Source organism: Oncorhynchus gorbuscha, linkage group LG05, assembly GCF_021184085.1.
Source record: "Oncorhynchus gorbuscha isolate QuinsamMale2020 ecotype Even-year linkage group LG05, OgorEven_v1.0, whole genome shotgun sequence".
NCBI classification, from domain to species: domain Eukaryota; kingdom Metazoa; phylum Chordata; class Actinopteri; order Salmoniformes; family Salmonidae; genus Oncorhynchus; species Oncorhynchus gorbuscha.
The window spans coordinates 7,849,137-7,870,869 of NC_060177.1; the positions used below are offsets into that span (position 1 = coordinate 7,849,137).

At 43.4% G+C, this 21,733-nt stretch overlaps 1 protein-coding gene across 1 annotated transcript in view; it reads right to left on the reverse strand.

Moving 5' to 3' along the window:
• glceb (glucuronic acid epimerase b) overlaps nucleotides 1-21,402 on the reverse strand; it is a 78,755-nt gene extending 57,353 nt beyond the window's left edge. Inside the window, exon 1 of the mRNA XM_046348940.1 lies at nucleotides 21,219-21,402. The gene's annotated coding sequence lies outside the window, so the exon portion shown is untranslated. The remainder of the gene's footprint in view (nucleotides 1-21,218) is intronic.
• Between the last annotated feature and the right edge of the window lie 331 nt (nucleotides 21,403-21,733).

The window sequence follows — 21,733 nt, forward strand, 5'->3', positions numbered from 1 at the left end:
AAACCAGACGGGGTAAGGGGGCTAAACTAGACGGGGTCGAAACAGACGGGGTCCGGGGTCAACACAGACGGAGTACCGTCATAAACATAAAGCTCCTGACTACTATCCAATCAAAGCCAAGTTGACAATATCCCACCACTGGTTAGCCACCATTGGCTTAAAAAGCCAAACATAACAATACCAGGCAATTAACTTCCAGCAATATTGCCCATCTGGTGCGCGTGTTTGTCCATCACTCCGTATTTACCCTGTGAGTGGTGCTAATGATAACAGTCTGGTGGGTAGAGTAGACAAAGACTTTCCCCAAAAACCTTCTCAATTAAAATATTAACTGCAGAGCAGGTTTACCTGACAGAACTAGAAATCATTATTTGATTAAATTGGGAGTCCATTGTTTTGCATACTATGACATGTGCTGCAGCAGTATGCCTAAGAGCAGAAACAAATCGCTAGACTAACATTTCTCATTCTAGATGGACAAAAAAAATGTGTTAAGCATTGAAATGTACTCAGAACATATGGCTGGGAGATATTTTTTGTCTATCAAAATGTCTGATGGTATTGTATGTTTTTCAATAATAGAAAAGTTCTAAATATGCTTTTTCAGTAGTTCATAACCTTAGCGTGAGAAGACAAATGTGATTTCAAAATGGGTCTTTCTCCATTTATACTGTTCAACACCACAAAATATATTTATCAATTTCCTCACTTATCAATGCCACACTGTGCCATGCAGCATGATATGGGCATCAAATATAGGCCTAGTTAATTGGTGAACTGTTGGAATCATGAAAATATAATGATTATTCTAATTCTATAGTTGGAATATAGTGGGCAGCACCTTGAATACATTGCTGTTTGACAATGAATTAATACACCAGGGATTGACATGGTAGGAACCCAATGTGTTGATGGGTCAAATGAGGTATACTGCCTGGACCTATCAGAACATCAATCAGCTGTTTCTCTGGGAATGACTGACATGGTAGGAACCCAACGTGTTGGTGGGTCAAATGAGGTATACTGCCTGGACCTATCAGAACATCAATCAGCTGTTTCTCTGGGAATGACTGACATGGTAGGAACCCAACGTGTTGGTGGGTCAAATGAGGTATACTGCCTGGACCTATCAGAACATCAATCAGCTGTTTCTCTGGGAATGACTGACATGGTAGGAACCCAACGTGTTGGTGGGTCAAATGAGGTATACTGCCTGGACCTATCAGAACATCAATCAGCTGTTTCTCTGGGAATGACTGACATGGTAGGAACCCAACGTGTTGGTGGGTCAAATGAGGTATACTGCCTGGACCTATCAGAACATCAATCAGCTGTTTCTCTGGGAATGACTGACATGGTAGGAAATAAATAAAATACAGAAAACAACATACTGGGAAAATAAGAACATCAAATCAGCTGTTTATCAACCCTTATTTGACCGGGAATATTTGACAGGTAAACACATAGTGTACACCAAGGACCTGAAGACAAGTTGCAGTGTAGAGGAGAAGCTATAAAACAACCCTTATTTGACAGGGTATATTCACAGAAAACACAGTGTACACCAAGGACCTGAAGACAAGTTGCAGTGTAGAGGAGAAGCTATAAAACAACCCTTATTTGACCGGGTCTATTCACAGAAAACACATAGTGTACACCAAGGACCTGAAGACAAGTTGCAGTGTAGAGGAGAAGCTATAAAACAACCCTTATTTGACAGGGTATATTCACAGAAAACACAGTGTACACCAAGGACCTGAAGACAAGTTGCAGTGTAGAGGAGAAGCTATAAAACAACCCTTATTTGACCAGGTATATTCACAGAAAACACAGTGTACACCAAGGACCTGAAGACAAGTTGCAGCGTAGAGGAGAAGCTATAAAACAACTAAGTAATACTAACTCGCGACATAGTAAATGAAGTAGCTCTCATGCTAGAAAAAGGTTTACAGGCCCCTGGCTTAGATTGTTGACATGTCAAATAGATTTAGAAAACAAATACATTTGCACAAACACTTCTCAAATATATTTTACAGCTGTTGGTTAGCTAGTCAGTTTGCCACATTAGCAGACGTGAAATCAGTAAAAACACCTCAAAACAAGACCTTGCATCAAGCACAAGATAAAACTAGCTGAAACAAGCCACCTACGATTCCCCACATGCCAGAATCACAACACACTGACTTCTGCCACATTGAAGCACATCGTTTGTGACGTTGTCAACTAACCCACCGATAGCCAATTGTGGAACACCACCGTTCAGTTAAGTCCCCCCAAAAACACAACGTTTCAGGAGGTGTGATCTCCACACCATGTAAAAAGAGGACGAGAAAAGGCGGCCAGCTGATTGGTTCGGTTCCATTCCTCTGTGTGCTCTGCATCAAATCAGATGATAAAACGGTGTCTCTCTCAAGACTGCTTCATCAGTCTGGGGGACACCCCTCACCTCAAAGGCTGTTGAGGGAGGGGGCCGTTGTAGAGGACGTGATGGAAGAGCTAAAGGAAGCACTGATGGAGGAGCTGGCCTGTCCACGGCCAAACAAAACAGACTTACCGGGTCTCCAAGGCCAAGGTTGCTCTTATCTGTCCCAAAGGGGAAAACTTCATTTGCAAAAGCCCAATCATGTGTGAGTGTGGCTTGAGGCATCCAGGGAGAGAAATCATTTTATCCTGGGAGAGGAGGAAGTCAGACCGCCAGTTTGTATCCAGGCACTGGCTTGTAAAGGCAGCTATTAGAACTATTTAACGAGGCATCATTTCAGACTCTACGGTAGGAGGAGTGGGTGGTGCTCGTGGCGGTGGAGGGAAAATGGCTGCCCAGGGACATTTTATTATACTGGCTCCATGTGTTATCAAATGGATGAAAGATAATTGCGTCGTTATTCATACTTATGAAGCCCTACCGCTGTCCTTCCTATGACACTGGTCATATTTGCATAAGCGCTTTCCACGCTTAAGAGAAACATCAAGGAGTAGCTGCAAATAATGCCAACACAACATTCTGATAATGACTATCCAAACACTATTGATGTTGAGCAATGGTCTGCATATGTAAAGTATTAGTAGTTTAGTGACGAGCTAATATGTCATTAAAACCTGCACGTCAAATAAAGTTCAACCAATGATATTAAAACACAAGACACTAAGCAATGTTTACAATCAGTGATGGCTTCTCAGGATGTTTAGCATTCCGTTATGGATTTAACATGGGCACGTACAGGCTAATAGACCGTGTGTGGAGGATCACAAGGCTATATCTGCTGAGGAGAGGATGGCCTTCATGTGGTTTAGGCAAAAGCACTCTTCCACGTCGTTTCTGGATGACTGGAGGTTTTTAATATATCGCCCCTGACAAACTGCTGCTTGTAGGGTGCTAAAGGTCGAGGCAGGAGTTCCCGGTGGCAGGAAGTGAGCTAAAGGACTGGGGAGGATCTGTCGCTATCACTCCCATGCACTAGGGATGTGACAAATGGAAAAACACCAGTCTGTAGTGATGCCTCTAGCAGTGTCTTAGACCGCAGTGCCACTCAGGAGACACAAAATGTGATTTTAAACCTAATCCTAACCTGAATCATCGGCATCGTTAACGGTTGGAAAAATGGCAGAGAGAGGCAGGCGACGGCAGGCAAAGTCCTGTATGGCAACACCTTGAGAAGTTAAATGGAAAGGAAAGGCAGCAAACTTTGCAAGGTGGAATTGAGGTACAATAATGCCTAACAATCTGAACGGAGGACACCCTAAAAACAGAAAAAATAAATCCCCCTCCACCACATCCCTAGTGTATGGTAGAGACAGATCCTCCCTAGTGTAGGGTAGAGACAGATCCTCCCTAGTGTAGGGTAGAGACAGATCCTCCCTAGTAGAGGGTAGAGACAGATCCTCCCTAGTAGAGGATAGAGACAGATCCTCCCTAGTAGAGGATAGAGACAGATCCTCCCTAGTAGAGGATAGAGACAGATCCTCCCTAGTAGAGGATAGAGACAGATCCTCCCTAGTAGAGGATAGAGACAGATCCTCCCTAGTAGAGGATAGAGACAGATCCTCCCTAGTAGAGGAGAGACAGATCCTCCCTAGTAGAGGATAGAGACAGATCCTCCCTAGTAGAGGATAGAGACAGATCCTCCCTAGTAGAGGATAGAGACAGATCCTCCCTAGTAGAGGATAGAGACAGATCCTCCCTAGTAGAGGATAGAGACAGATCCTCCCTAGTAGAGGATAGAGACAGATCCTCCCTAGTAGAGGATAGAGACAGATCCTCCCTAGTAGAGGATAGAGACAGATCCTCCCTAGTGTAGGGTAGAGGATAGAGACAGATCCTCCCTAGTGTAGGGTAGAGGATAGAGACAGATCCTCCCTAGTGTAGGGTAGAGGATAGAGACAGATCCTCCCTAGTGTAGGGTAGAGGATAGAGACAGATCCTCCCTAGTGTAGGGTAGAGGATAGAGACAGATCCTCCCTAGTGTAGGGTAGAGGATAGAGACAGATCCTCCCTAGTGTAGGGTAGAGGATAGAGACAGATCCTCCCTAGTGTAGGGTAGAGGATAGAGACAGATCCTCCCTAGTGTAGGGTAGAGGATAGAGACAGATCCTCCCTAGTGTAGGGTAGAGGATAGAGACAGATCCTCCCTAGTGTAGGGTAGAGGATAGAGACAGATCCTCCCTAGTGTATGGTAGAGGATAGAGACAGATCCTCCCTAGTGTATGGTAGAGGATAGAGACAGATCCTCCCTAGTGTATGGTAGAGGATAGAGACAGATCCTCCCTAGTGTATGGTAGAGGATAGAGACAGATCCTCCCTAGTGTATGGTAGAGGATAGAGACAGATCCTCCCTAGTGTATGGTAGAGGATAGAGACAGATCCTCCCTAGTGTATGGTAGAGGATAGAGACAGATCCTCCCTAGTGTATGGTAGAGGATAGAGACAGATCCTCCCTAGTGTATGGTAGAGGATAGAGACAGATCCTCCCTAGTGTATGGTAGAGGATAGAGACAGATCCTCCCTAGTGTATGGTAGAGGATAGAGACAGATCCTCCCTAGTGTATGGTAGAGGATAGAGACAGATCCTCCCTAGTGTATGGTAGAGGATAGAGACAGATCCTCCCTAGTGTATGGTAGAGGATAGAGACAGATCCTCCCTAGAGACAGATCCTCCCTAGTGTATGGTAGAGGATAGAGACAGATCCTCCCTAGTGTAAGGTAGAGATAGAGACAGATCCTCCCCAGTGTATGGTAGAGGATAGAGACAGATCCTCCCTAGTGTATGGTAGAGGATAGAGACAGATCCTCCCTAGTGTATGGTAGAGGATAGAGACAGATCCTCCCTAGTGTATGGTAGAGGATAGAGACAGATCCTCCCTAGTGTATGGTAGAGGATAGAGACAGATCCTCCCTAGTGTATGGTAGAGGATAGAGACAGATCCTCCCTAGTGTATGGTAGCGATAGAGACAGATCCTCCCCAGTCGTACATGGTAGAGATAGAGACAGATCCTCCCCAGTCGTACATGGTAGAGATAGAGACAGATCCTCCCCAGTCGTACATGGTAGCGATAGACAGATCCTCCCCAGTCGTACATGGTAGGGATAGAGACAGATCCTCCCCAGTCGTACATGGTAGCGATAGAGACAGATCCTCCCCAGTCGTACATGGTAGCGATAGAGACAGATCCTCCCCAGTCGTACATGGTAGAGATAGAAACAGATCCTCCCCAGTCGTACATGGTAGAGATAGAGACAGATCCTCCCCAGTCGTACATGGTAGAGATAGAGACAGATCCTCCCCAGTCGTACATGGTAGCGATAGAGACAGATCCTCCCCAGTCGTACATGGTAGCGATAGAGACAGATCCTCCCCAGTCGTACATGGTAGAGATAGAGACAGATCCTCCCCAGTCGTACATGGTAGAGGATAGAGACAGATCCTCCCCAGTCGTACATGGTAGAGGATAGAGACAGATCCTCCCCAGTCGTACATGATAGAGATAGAGACAGATCCTCCCCAGTCGTACATGGTAGAGATAGAGACAGATCCTCCCCAGTCGTACATGGTAGCGATAGAGACAGATCCTCCCCAGTCGTACATGGTAGCGATAGAGACAGATCCTCCCCAGTCGTACACGGTAGCGATAGAGACAGATCCTCCCCAGTCGTACATGGTAGCGATAGAGACAGATCCTCCCCAGTCGTACATGGTAGAGATAGAGACAGATCCTCCCCAGTCGTACATGGTAGCGATAGAGACAGACTATGCTATGGTAAAAACGTTATGGGTTGGGTATTTTTTACATCTTAACACTCACGTCCCTACCATGCACGACCTCTCCAGACACCCGCCTCAACCCTGAACAGGCTAACAGCAGCAGCCATTAGATGGCCTACTTTATCCACTTGTTGACATGGTTGTCATTTTACAAGATAACAGGCAACATTGACATGGAGAAGATTTCAAACGACAATGAAAGCTTTTCCTTTTCTGCGCTGGCTTGTCCAGGTATGATTTCAATCTGAGCATGAATAGAGAATGATGGAACATGTGTAGGTCTAGACCTACTCCTCTCATCTCCTCTCATTGGCTGTCGTCTAGACCTACTCCTCTCATTGGCTGTCGTCTAGACCTACTCCTCTCATTGGCTGTCGTCTAGACCTACTCCTCTCATCTCATGGCTGTCGTCTAGACCTCATTGGCTGTCGTCTAGACCTCTCATTGGCTGTCGTCTAGACCTACTCCTCTCATTGGCTGTTGTCTAGACCTACTCCTCTCATTGGCTGTCGTCTAGACCTACTCCTCTCATTGGCTGTTGTCTAGACCTACTCCTCTCATTGGCTGTTGTCTAGACCTTTTCCCACACAGCCTTATTTTAATATGGATTTTTTTTTAAACATTCCTCAATACACACACACACACACACACACACACAGCAAAATATGGTTAGACATTTTTTCAAATGTATTAAAAACACTGAAATATCACATTTACATAAATATGCAGACCCTTTACTCAGTACTTTGTTAAAGCACATTTGGCAGCGATTACAGCCTCGTTTCTTCTTGGGTATGATGCTACACTCAGGGAGTGTCTCCCATTCTACTCTGCAGATCCTCTCAAGCTCTGTCAGGTTGGATGGGGAGCGTCGCTGCACAGCTATTTTCAGGTCTCCCCAGACATGTTCGAGCGGGTTCAAGTTCGGGCTATGGCTGAGGTACTGAAGAACATTGAGACTTGTCTGTGTGCTTGAGGTCGGTGTCCTGTTGGAAGGTGAACCTTTGCACCGGTCTGAGGTCCTGAGCGCTCCGGAACAGATTTTCATCAAGGATCTCTATACTTTGCCAAGTTAATCTTTCCCTTGATCCTGACTTATCTCCCAGTCCTTGCCGCTGAAAAACATCCCTACAGCATGAGGCTGCCACCGCCATGCTTCACCGGATGGATGGTGCCAGGTTTCCTCCAGATGTGATGCTTGCAATTCATGCCAAAGAGTTCCATCTTGGTTTCATCAGACCAGAGAATCTTGTTTCTGCTGGTATGAGAGTCTTTTAGGTCCCTTTTGGCAAACCCAAAACGGGCTGTCATGTGCCTTTTAGTGAGGAGTGGCTTCCGTCTAGCCACTCTACCATAAAGGCGTGATTGGTGGAGTGCTGCAGAGATGGTCATCCTTCTGGAAGGTCGTCCCATCTCCACAGAGGAACTCTGGAGCTCTGTCAGAGTGACCATCAGGTTCTTGGTCACCTCACTGACCAAGGCCCTTGTCCCCTGATTGCTCAGTTTGTCTGGACACTAGGAATTGTCTTGGTGTTTCCACACTTCTTCCTGTCCCTCAACACAATCCTGTCTCGGAGTTCTATGGACAATTCCTTCGACCACATGGCTTGGTTTTTGCTCTGACATGCACTGTCAACTGTTGGACCTTATATAGACAGGTGTGTGCCTTTCCAAATCATGTCCAATCAATTGAATTTACCACAGGTGGACTCCAATCAAGTTGTAGATACATCAAGGATTATCAATGTAAACAGGATGCACCAGAGCTCAATTTTGAGTTTCATAGCAAAGGGTCTGAATACTTAAAGGTATTTGTGTGTTCCATTTCTATTTTTAATAAACCAGCAAACCTGGTTTTCACTTTATTATGGGGTATTGTACATATATAATTTCAACAATCTATTTTTCTCACCAATTTCAGAACAGGGCTGTAAACGTAACAAAATGTGGAAAACGTCAAGGGGTCTGAATACTTTCCCAATGCACTGTACTCCTCCCATTGGCTGTTGTCAAAACAGCAACACTACCAAGAACAGGCAAGACAAACATGGTTTTCCACTTTTAATGCCAACAGCCGTTCTACGCTCCAATCCATTCTCCTGTCATTGTTTGAACAACTGAAAGACAGAAAATGGAGATGAAAACAGAATGTAAACAAAGTAAAAGGCCCTCAGCCATTTAGTATGACATCAGGGTCATATGGACCCCTTGACACTGCAGAAGCCATTTAGTATGACATCAGGGTCATATGGACCTCTTGACACTGCAGAAGCCATTTAGTATGACATCAGGGTCATATGGACCCCTTGACACTGCAGAAGCCATTTAGTATGACATCAGGGTCATATGGACCCCTTGACACTGCAGAAGCCATTTAGTATGACATCAGGGTCATATGGACCCCTTGACACTGCAGAAGCCATTTAGTATGACATCAGGGTCATATGGACCTCTTGACACTGCAGAAGCCATTTAGTATGACATCAGGGTCATATGGACCTCTTGACACTGCAGAAGCCATTTAGTATGACATCAGGGTCATATGGACCCCTTGACACTGCAGAACACCCCTCTATACATTCAGCTGAATGGGCTGCTAAACAGACGGTGCCAGTGCCTGAGAGGAACAGGGCAGCAGTGTGACTCCATCGGCCAACACCACAGTGTGTGTCTGTGTGGGCGTGTCCATAGACACTACTCCTCATGCCAGTGTCTGTCATAGCAGACCACAGGACAACAGGGAGAGCGGCAAGCTTTCCATTGGCTCAGCAGCAGCCAATCAGATATTACCAATCCTCAGAGAGAGCACCCCCACCTTAGTCCCTGTGAGTCTGTCTGGACATTCAGGCTATTGCACTGGCATAGACCAGGAAGTCTGGCCCCGAAGGCAGCACAGACATTTTTCTAAAAGCCCCCTCCATTCACTACTGGCCATAATGAGAGTACAGTGAATAATAGGATGGGAATACAGCTCCATCTCTGTTGGTCTTGGTGCCGGGGTGCTGAAGTCAGCTCTTTGTTGATGTGGCTGCTGGGGCTGCCGGGGAAGGGGCGTCTGAGGATTAGAGCACCCCGGGTCAGAGAGCATTAGTGCCGTCTGGTTTAGGACTGAACTGGGCGATGGTCAACGGAGCCCTGAGGGGCCCCAGCGAGGGGGTGAATGAGCCTACCCCCTACAGACAGCAGTGGTAACAGTAACACCACATTTCCAAGAGCCAGTACTCAGTCAGAAAAAAAATGGCATTAGGGAAAACAAGTGAAGTTCGAAAGAGGAAATAGTCTGTCTTACAAAGTTGTGTAATACTTTGTATTTCACCAAGACCCATGATGATAGCAAAATGAGCAATGTCCACATTTAGGCTACTCCATAGTAATATTTAGGAAGGCAACATACAGCACAGTTATAAAAAGGAACCATTCAGTACAAAATATATAGAAATGATTGGACAGCTGTTTGAATTAATGAGGCACTCAATGATGCACGGTCACTATCACACTGAATCAGCCGACTACGCGATGTTTCACCATGTCATGATCAGCCCCAGTTAAAATCACAGAGCACTGTTCAAAAATGTTAAACAGCATGAATCACCCATTAAATCAACATTGAAATGTGATCTGAATGCCCATTGACTACTGAGAAACCACTCAGAAAACAGAAGTCTGTGGGTGAAAGTGTCTAGTTTTTCAAGCACGTATTTTCTCTCAGATGAGACAATAGTGGCCTAGCCCTTCCTGACATCTCTTGGCTTCCAGAAGCTCTGCTGTCATTCCGGGGTGACAAAGTGGCCCTAAAGCAAAAGGGCCTCAACAGAAAGACCATTGTACAATGAAGTGGCGAGATGGGGAGTCATCCATGCACACTTGAAATCATGACATGGGAGTCATTTCCACAGTTTGAATGCTTCAGTTAAAAACAGAGCACACTGAAGAAATCATGAGCACTTTAAAAACACTTCCCCTCGTCTTTTCTGCATCAGTCATGTATTTATTAACTACTCTTCTACAAGCTATTGGAAACTGGAGCCATGTGTCATGGGGAGGCATTAAATTAACTATCAATGGGGATTGTCACACCCCCACTGTGACTCGACAAATGAACTGACCGGGGAAATCTTATGGAAACCATCCACAGCAAACAGATCTCGCCTCGCGCTAAATTCCAACCCCTCAAATGTATCCACTCCTCAAGAACAGGGTAAACTAGGCAACATTAACCCTGTGTTTGTCTGTGTTGCCCTTTTCAAACCAGCAACACAAGCAGCATATTGATTGCGAGGGCACCGTAAAACCTTTGCTGGCGTTCAGGTCTTATTGATCGGTCAAAATGTCTCCAATCCATTAGAGCGTTTTATATTCATGGCTCCTTTTGGTTCTTGAAAACTTGCAGGTTTATTTTACCACAACTGTGTTGAACTTTAATGGCATGGCTGAATGAAGCACAGTTGGATGATCCATCTTATCAGTCTTGCTGACAGCAATGTTAGTTAGCCAGTAACCCAGCCATCCAAATGACCGGAGTGACTTACCAGAGGGCTGCAGGCTCCAGGAAGTGTCCAGCTAGGAGCCAAAGTAGGGCAGGGCCTTCCAGCACTACACTATTATTAGTCTCAATGGGGCGCCTGGCTTAACGCTCCACTCACGGTACAGAGACTAAACCCCCTCGATGAGCAGACTCAAGTGACTGAAGCATTGGGGCAGATGATCAATCTACCTATTAGCGTCTACTTGACAGTGAGCCTATTAAAAAAAAGGCAGCCGCAGAACAGGCCAGTGACCCAACATTTTAGAGTACAGAGGTCCTGAGGCAACCAAATGAGACCCAGCTAGTTGGCCAGGCCTGCACAGGCCCACAATAGTCTTACCAGGAGTCGTATTCCTATTTTTTTCAAAATCTCCTTTCAAGATGGCTACAGGTCATGTTGAAATTTTTCCTGTAGTTAGAAATAAGATTAGCATTCCTGAAACATTATTTGGTCTGAGAAACTAAGCTAATTGATTACACCCAAATTGGTCCTTTTAATTTATAGGACTCAAAAAATATAGTACCTAACATCCAATTTGGACCATAATTATTGTAAGTCATGAGGAATCCAACAACATGATCAAAATCCCCCCCCAACAACCATTATCAATTCCCCATGTCTAACAAGTAATATGGAGCAACGGCTTGGAGTATTGTTTCGTCATACTATGTAATGTATTCCCTGTTAACATGGTGGTTTTTCCCTGTTCCGAGAAATTGGCCATTGAAGTCGCTTGCATTACTTAACAAAAGTGTGAAAATACCCGGTTTTGTCCACTAGATGCCACTGTTTCTGCAACACCCTTTTACAAAATGTCACTGGTCTCATGTTTATTGAACGGATCACAACATTTTATTTGTAACTTTGGGTAGAGAGCCATTTGCTTGTGCTCATGAAAATAAATTGTATGGTCTGAGATGGTGGGTGTCATAGCTTGCTGAAATGACATGGAACGGCTCCTACGGACGCTCATTAAGAGGTGCTGCAGTAAAACAAAAAGACAGCGGAAAAGGCCTCATCTGAAAATCGGTGAAGGCCGAATTACTTCTTCCCATTTCACTTCGGCTTCCTTTGTGCTCGAGACCTGTTCTCAGCCAAACTCCCTATTAAAAATTCCCCTCGCACCTTCCAGTATAATTAGTCCACTGAAATATCATATGCCTCTTAATCAAAGCACTTGGTGGGCCTTGGCAGACTCCCCAAAGCTTTAGCAAAAGTTAATAAAGGAGAACGGGAGGGAAAGTTCTGCATCTTATCAAGGCACTGCAGGTGAGACTCGCGATTATCAAGACATACTGCTAAGTGCTAATTATGCGTGGACGGGGTTGGTTTCATTGGTTGTAAACTGTCGCTCTTGAAAGCAGGGTTGCTGGTGTGTGTGTGTGTGTCTATGGGTTGAAACATGGAACTATTGTAACTACCAAGACAGAAGTCACATGAGCCACTGATTACAGCTACAACTTACGTTTCCATACAACCTTGACAATAAGAAGAGATTTAGGAATGTTAGTAAAAAATGCTGCATCATTATGAGGCTATACTGCAGCTAGTACCAGGCCCATCATTATGAGGCTACACTGCTGCTAGTACCAGGCCCATCATTATGAGGCTACACTGCTGCTAGTACCAGGCCCATCATTATGAGGCTACACTGCAGCTAGTACCAGGCCCATCATTATGAGGCTACACTGCAGCTAGTACCAGGCCCATCATTATGAGGCTACACTGCAGCTAGTACCAGGCCCATCATTATGAGGCTACACTGCAGCTAGTACCAGGCCCATCTCTCAAATTATTCCTTAAGTTTTCAAAAGTCTTGCCCTGAAACAGCCTTGACAGGGGGACTTTTACATTTCCAAACGATTTGTGTTAATTCAATTTCATAAATACATTACTGAGAAAGCTGTTATATTGTTAACAGTGGATATTTAATCCACTGCAGCATACTAAGTTGTACTATATTTAAATAATGTTTTGGTTGTTTGCTAGATACACTTGTCACTGATGACAATGCCTTGAGGTCGACACCGTGTAGGTAAGCCTTACTGAAAACAAGCCAAACAATTTGTTAAGAGCAAGAGTTAACATGGTCGTGTGGTCCTTGAAACGCAATTTAGCCAGAAAACAGGAAGGGAGATGTTCAAGCACTGCCACTTCACTGCCACGTCCCAAAAGGACATGACAATTAGAGGTTTTCCTAGTGTGCTCCAGTAGGGTATGAGCAGCACAGAGTGGCCATCTGCCTGTATGCCTGGCCCCAGACACCCCACCTCTGATAACCTCCCAGCCAAACACCACAGGGCAGGACAAAGCCAAACAAGTGTCATAAAGCCACTCAGTCTGCTTTAGGACTCTGCTTTGATGGGCGGCAGGCAAAACCCCCAGAGACAATGGCATCTCCTCAGGGCACAGAAATGTTAACATTCCTTGAATACAAATTTCTTCAGCTGGAATATTTCAAAGCTCATAAAAGCAGCTCATTGTTGAGGGTTGCTTTCCAAAGCGCCGGAACAGGAAGTACTACCAAGACTCCTTCAAACAATAAAAGGGGAAAAAAACAGAAGAAATGTGTATATCTGTGGCAGGAAGCCAGACGGTACCATCTCTCTTTAGGTTAATGCAAAGCAAGTGATACAAAAAGCCACACACACAATAATTAGCTTACTTTTTGACAGTCTGATAATCAGCCCAACTTATCATTCATTAATTTAGCCAAGATGATAACTGCTCCCAATAGAATGGGGTGGTAAGCTGAGATAACATAAGCTTGTTCAAACCCAGAACTAATTTAGTTCATCATGCAAATGAGAGACACCAACATTTCCCTGAACACTGCATTCCCCCACACCATTTAGCCTACAGAACCTAGGTTCCTCACGCATATAGCCTAGTGCTCTGGCTAATGTTGCTTTTCACATCTGTTCATACACTGGGGGCATTAACCACCTATGTGGTCTATTCGAGTTCTCAAGTAGTCTGAATAACATGACTGAAATAACAGCAACATTAAAAAAAAGAATAACTAGACTACAGGTCAGGCCTTTAACATTGGGAGAAAATGTCAAGTATGCTGAATGCAAACTTGAAAATAGTAAAAATTCAGTGCAACTTCCAGCCCGTTGACTGAACACTGAGGGTGCACCCACTAAGTTTGTTTTAACAGAGGCCAAGGTGACTGAACACTGAGGGTGCACCCACTAAGTTTGTTTTAACAGAGGCCAAGGTGACTGAACACTGAGGGTGCACCCACTAAGTTGGTTTTAACAGAGGCCAAGGTGACTGAACACTGAGGGTGCACCCACTAAGTTGGTTTTAACAGAGGCCAAGGTGACTGAACACTGAGGGTGCACCCACTAAGTTCGTTTTAACAGAGGCCAAGGTGACTGAAAATGTTGTTTGATGCAAGAAACCACTTTACAAAATAAAATGCATTATTATTCCCATACCATTATTACAGAGAATCAAACAGTTACCCTCTTGCCTGTTGGCTTAGCTTATTTCAAACCCGTCTCAAAATACAGCACTGCCCAGAAGACAAAACAAAAAAGCTCTTTACCGGACTCTCTTTCAAAGAGGTCTAGAAATGCATGTGTTTTGTGCTCTTGGAGAAAGCAATCACTCCCCATTGCTGACTACAAATTATTTGTAACTTGGCTAACTCACTAACTAGCAAAAGATATGAACAAAATGTGTACATGTGGATACATTTAGCTCTCGCTTTGATCTCAGAACGAAATAATTTACTCATGACTGATCATGCTGTAAACACAGTCCAGCTCAAAGTAAATGGCACACATCCATATATGGCAACAGTCTATTTGCATATAGGCCTACTGCAGCACAGGTATGTGTAGAGTACAGGTTGAGTAGTGCATGTCAATGCAATAGAATCCTACTCCGATGCGTTCTGCCTTCAGTAAAAGTATTTTGTTTTTGGTAGTGTTGCATTGAAAGTGGGTAACATTGCATTGAGTCAATCACAATTGCCATAGTAAAGGGAAACGTTGATAGCGTTAACAGGGAAAACTCTAGAACAATGGTCACCAACCTTTGAGTGAAGATCAGAGTCCAAATGCAAGCTGAGATCTACCGCTTAGATTTATTAACATGACTTAGACGTAAGCCTATGAAACATTAATAACCAATTAAAAACAGCACTGTAGGAATAAGGTTTGTGCAGTAAACTATAGGCCCATTATCAATGCATACTGTCTTTGCTGCCAATGCATTGTTGTTGGACTTTATTATATTCAAGCAATAAGGTACAAGGTGGTGTGGCACAGTCGAAGTCGAAAGTTTACATACATTTAGGTTGGAGTCATTAAAACTCGTTTTTCAACCACTCCACAAATTTCTTGTTAACAAACTGTAGTTTTGGCAAGACGGGTAGGACATCTACTTTGTGCATGACAAGTCATTTTTCAAACAATTGTTTACAGACAGATTATTTCACTTATAATTCACTGTATGACAATTCCAGTGGGTCAGAGGTTTACATACACCAAATTGACTGTGCCTTTAAACAGCTTGGAAAATTCCAGGAAATTATGTCATGGCTTTAGAAGCTTCTGATAGGCTACTTGACATCATTTGATTCAATTGGAGGTGTACCTGTGGAAGTATTTCAAGGCCTACCTTCAAATTTAGTGCCTCTTTGCTTGACATCATGGGAAAATCTAAAGAAATCAGCTGAGACTTCAGAAAAATTATTGTAGAACTACACGAGTCTGGTTCATCCTTGGTAGCAATTTCCAAACGACTGAAGGTACCAACAATAGTACGCAAGTATAAACACCATGTGACCACGCAGCCATCATACCGCTCAGAAAGGAGACACGTTCTGTCTCCTAGAGATGAACGTACTTTGCTGCGAAAAGTGCAAATCAATCCCAGAACAACAGCAAAGGACCTTGTGAAGATGCTGGAGGAAACGGGTACAAAATATTCTATATCCACAGTAAAATGAGTCCTATATCCACAACCTGAAAGGCCGCTCAGCAAGGAAGAAGCCACTGCTCCAAAACCTCCACAAAAATAACAGACTACGGTTTGCAACTGCACATGGGGACAAAGGTCGTACTTTTTAGAGAAATTTCCTCGTCTGCTGAAACAAAAATAGAACTGTTTGGCCATAGTGACCATCGTTATGTTTGGAGGAAAAAGGGGGATGCTTGCAAGCTGAAGAACACCATCCCAACCATGAAGCACGGGGGTGGCAGCATCATGTTGTGGGGGTGCTTTGTTGCAGGAGGGACTGGTGCACTTCACAAAATAGATGGCATCATGAGGAAGGATGATGAGGTGGATATATTAAAGCAACATCTCAAGACATCAGTCAGGAAGTGAAAGCTTGGTCGCAAATGGGTCTTCCAAATGGACAATGGCCCAAAGCAGACTTCCAAAGATGTGGCAAAATGGCTTAAGGACAACAAAGTCATGGTATTGGAGTGGCCATCACAAAGCCCTGACCTCAATTCTATAGAAAATGTGTGGGGAGAACTGAAAAAGCGTGTGCGAACAAGGAGGCCTACAAACCTGACTCAGTTACACCAGCTCTGTCAGGAGGAATGGGCCAAAATACATCCAACTTATTGTGGGAAGCTTGTGGAAGGCTACCCAAAAACATTTGACCCAAGTTAAACAATGCTACCAAATATTAATTGAGTGTATGTAAACTTCTGACCCACTGGGAATGTGATGAAAGAAGTAAAAGCTGAAATAAATCATTCTCTCTACTATTATTCTGACATTTCACATTCTTAAAATAAAGTGGTGATCCTAACTGACCTAAAACAGGGAGTTTTTACTAGGATTAAAATGTCAGGAATTGTGAAAAACTGAATTTCAATGTATTTGGCCAAGGTGTATGTAAACTTCCAACTTCAAATGTACATGGCCAATATACCACGGCTAAGGGCTGTTCTTACGCACGACGCAACGCAGAGTGCCTGCAGACAGCCCTTAGCTGTGGTATATTGGCCATATACCACAAACCTCTGAGGTGCCGTATTGCTAGTATAAACTGGTTACCAATGGAATTAGAGCATAAAAATAAAAAGTTGTCATACCCATGGTATATGGTCTGATATACCACGCCTGTCAGCCAATCAGCATTCAGGGTTCACACCCCGAATTCAGGGTTCGATCACACCAGTAATAGATATGTTTTTGTATTACTTGTGATGGTCATTCACAGCGGAGGGCGAGAGCAGCAGACTGAGGGTCCGCCTCTCAACACCCCTCCACTTCCCCTTTCCTACACTGACCAAAAGGAAACACTGTCTTCCAGCTGATGGCTAAACTCGAGTCGCACTGCATTATTTCTACTTCATGCACAAATTCACATTGTTACTTCTATGAACAGAGAAAATACAATTTTCCTTGATATTAAAAGACCCAAATAACGCAAGCCGATCGATGAACTCAGGCATAAAAACAGCATCTCTTTGCTGTACTCCTTGAGTCTCTCATGGTTTTAAACATTTTGAAATCTCACAGTACCAACGTTGCTTCAGCTTTCTATAATGCCTGCAACGTTACTGCAGACACGATCATCTGGGCCAACTGATTGGACAGCGGTAGGTCTGAGCCAACTGATTGGACAGCGGTAGGTCTGAGCCAACTGATTGGACAGCGGTAGGTCTGAGCCAACTGATTGGACAGCAGTAGGCCTTTAGTGCACTTGATTTGCTCTCTGGGCCTGCCGGGAAGGGAGAGTTTGTACCTACAGACACATGAAATGGTTCAAAATGGCAACCTTCCCCCTACCCGGGTGCACCTACCACCAACAGCAGGAGACAAATAAATTAAAAAATAGGAACAAGGATTTATCGTTGTTTTTTTTACAGAAATGTTTGAAGGTCGACTTGGAATGCCTTGGAGATTGACCAATCGATCGACCGGTTGGTGACCACTGCTCTAGAAAGTTGAGTGAAGTTTAATCTCAAGCTACTCTCTGCGGGCTGATATTTCTGCACTGCAGACCCAGGGAGCTGTGCGTCTCGGAGCTACTGCGTGTGCTCGCACAGCTTAGAGGGAACATTGGCTGCAGCAGAAATCTCAAATTAAACTCTAAACCCAATGAGCCCATTATGCATCACATTTCTAGAAAATATGTAGTCCCCAGGTCTTTTCAAAAGTGCTTATGAATGAAAAGGCATTTCCACTGATGAGTCTCTTTTGGAAATCTGAATAGCAACTGATCCACCGTTCCTTTGAGCATCAGCTAGCTCTTCACTTCAATCACAGAAAGAATCATTCAAGAACGTATGAAAAAAATGTGCAGATGAAGGACACATTGAAGAAAGGGCTTTGAAATGGGTTTGGAAGGACACGTACACTACAAATCACAGTCGCTGACTCTGACAAAAGTGCACACTGCCAAGGCCAAACCATGGAGGCTTTTTTGGCATATACAGTGCCTAAAGAACGTATTCACAAATATATATAATACAAGTGTTCAACAACTGGAGTTAGAATCACCTTTGGCAGCGATTACAGCTGTGAGTCTTTCTGGGTAAGTCTAAGAACATTCCAAACCTGGATTGAACAATATTGCCATACTATTATTTATTTTTAATGATTTAAGTTCTATCAAGTTGATTGTTGATTATTTTGAAGTCTGCCATACATTTTAATGCAGATGTTAAGTCAAAACTGTAACTAGGCCACTCAGGAACATTTAATGTCATCTTGGAAAGCAACTCCAGTGTATATTTGGTCTTGCGTTTTAGGTTATTGTCCTTCTGAAAGGTGAATTTGTCTCCAAGTGTCTGTTGGAAAGCAGACTGAACAAGGTTTTACTCTAGGATTTTGCCTTTGCTTAGCTCTATTCTGTTCTATTTATCCTAAAAACACATCCCTAGTTCTTGACTATTAATATCATACCCATAACATGATGCAGCCACTACCATGCTTGAAAATATGAAGTGGTACTCAGTGATGTGATGGATTTGCTACAAACATAATGCCTTTTATTGAGGAATGCATGTTTTGGAATATTTATATTCTATACAGTCTTCCTTCTTTTCACTCTGTCATTTAGGTTAGTATTGTGGAGTAACTACAATGTTGATCCATCCTCAGTTCTCCTGTCACAGCCATTAAACTCTGTAACCCCTTTAAAAAGTCACAATTGGCTATCCCTGAGTGGCTATCCCCAATTGTGCTATCCCCAATTGGCTATCATTGTGCTATCCCTGAGTGGTTTCCTTCCTCTCCGGCAACTGAGTTTGGACGGGCATCTGGATCTTCGTAGTGTATTGATACACCCTCCAAAGCGGAATTATTAACTTCACCATGCTCAAAGGGATATTCAATGTCTGCTTGCTTTTTTTATGTATTACCCATCTACCAATAGGTGCCCTTCTTTGTGAGGCATTGGAAAACCTCCCTGGTCTTTGTGGTGGAATCTGTGTTTGAAATTCACTGCCGACCTGAGGGACCTTACAGATAATTGTATGTGTGGGGTACAGAGATGAGGCAGTCATTATAAAATAAATGTTAAACACTATTATTACACACAGAGTGAGTCCATGCAAACATATGTGACTTGTTAATCAAATTTTTACTCCTGAAGTTATTTAAGCTTGCCATAAGAAACAGGTTGAATAATAATAATAAATAAATAAATAAAATATATATATATATAAAAATGGGAGGAAAATAGTGACACTCAATTTAATACATTTCAAATTCAGGCTGTAACAACAAAAAAAGTGTGGAAAAAGTCCAATTGTGTTGACTTTCTGAAGGCATTAGTCTTGCTAGAGCACACAGAGCAAAGACTGCTTCTCAGACCAGAGAGATGCAGACACAACAGCCAAGTGGGCTGAGCCAGTGCTCACAAAAAACCCAAAAAGTAACTGTATCCAAGACTGCAGAAACAGTTTGCCAGAACAAAGGGAAGCTGGATGAACCTCCGTTAATTGGTGAAGAGGCTGGATAGAATAGAATTGACTGGGGTGTGTGACAGTTTTATATTTCTGAAAAGTTGTATTTCTTTAAAGATCAGGGGAGCCAAACATACAGCCCTCGGGGCAAAATAAGTTTGACACCCCTGTTTTAGGTTGTTTTCACACTTGGTCCCTTTCAGACAACTTTGGAGAACTCAATGCAGTTTGCAAAAAAAAAAATGTACAGTGTGAACATTCCAAAGGAACTCAGACCCCTCAAAAGAGCCCTCGACACGAACTGAAACCATCTTGAGAGGTGGTCTGAACTCGGTTCCCTTCACTTTTGGGGGGTAATGTGAACAGAAATCTCCCCAGGTTTACATGTCGTTATCCCAGCGCCACCGCTTTCCCTGACATAACCCCTCACATTAGTGACAAAAAAGAGAGATGATGTGCAGGTTTGTGGGAAAAATGTGCCGTTTTGGATATTGATTAGCGATTGTCAAGAATGCACAGAAATGTAATTAGTTCAGATAATTTTTTGCAATATGTGATCTATAGGCTAAGAGAGCTTCATAGACTGTTTATTCGATTGTGGGGTTTGAATAGTGTGAGGAGATAATATACTGTATTTGGTGAGAATCACAAACTAGGGTACAACATTTATTCTAGCTCTCAAAAGGGGCAGTACCCAACATTAGGTTTACAATTTACCATGACAGCATTATTTAATCTGCAGTTATTCTTATGCCATTTATTCTGTTACGATTAACATGTAAATATTATGGTATCTTCTGATTAAAATGATTGTCTCATCTTTTAACTAAATGCAATCTATTAGCATAGCCAAACTCTAAAACTGGACAGAGGAGGGTGGAATCTACTTTGATTGTGGTTGGGTTGTACAGACAGGTTAACTCAAGTTAAAGTTGTACCATCTGGTAGTTAGACATAGTTAGCTAGTTTACTCGCCTAAACTCAGAAGTTCAGAGTTGAACGCATGAGAGACTGGCCACGTAGCAGGAGCTTGCTAGAATGTCAAGAAGGCATGAACACTGCTAAGGTACCCAAATGTGGCGTTCCTTCTTTTCTTTATCCCTTTACACTGAAAAACATACCTAGTTAAGTGTTTTTCTGCAACTTGCAAAACATATAGCTAGTTAGCTAGCTAACGTTACCCGCTGTGGCTGTACGAGTGTGTCTACAAGAAGCTAATGTAGCTGCCAGCTGATGTCTTATTAAAACATTGCTGGCTGGTCCACTACTGTAACGTTAGCTAGCTGGCAGGCTAACGTGTACATGTAACTTCCATGCATCCTATCAAATACAATGATAGCTAGCTACTTAGCTAGCAAACAAGCTAGTACGGCAAAAAGAGACATTTCCGTCGCTATACTGTCTGAACAAGGCACTACATATGACGGTTGTCCTAACTAGCAGCTGGCTGTGTATGTGGAGAATGGAAAATTATTGCAAACAGACGTTAGCATTACATGGGCAATAATAAACATTAGAGAATGCTGAAAGACGTGTGACTTACCTGCGACAAAAGCTCAATAAATGTCCTGTTCAGTTATAGTGCTGAATATCCAGGGATTCTGAAATCAATGACTTAGATAGCTGGCTTCTCTCTGAATGTTCCTCTTCACAAGAGGCTGTATTGCCTTACCTTCGCGCAACATTTAATGTGGACACACAATCGCGCATCTGCTTCCCACTGCTAGCCTCTGACACCGCGAGACAGTACGAGAGGGTGGAGATCTGACGAACCAATGAGAGGCCCCGGTGAGAAAGGCAATGACCAATGAAATCGAAGATTGTCGGTTGTTTTTTTTGTCATTGGCAGATTCAGATATCTGACGATAGGGGTCGCGGTTGTGCACATACACAGTCATTTTAAATGATCTGTCTGTTATTAACTAAATGGGATAAAAGTATGCTTCATTCAATAGCAAAAACAATTGTAAAAACATAAATTGTGATCATATATGGCTCTAAAAAATATCTGGTAAGGAGGTTTTGATTCATTATGACTACAGCAATTGGCTACAAGGT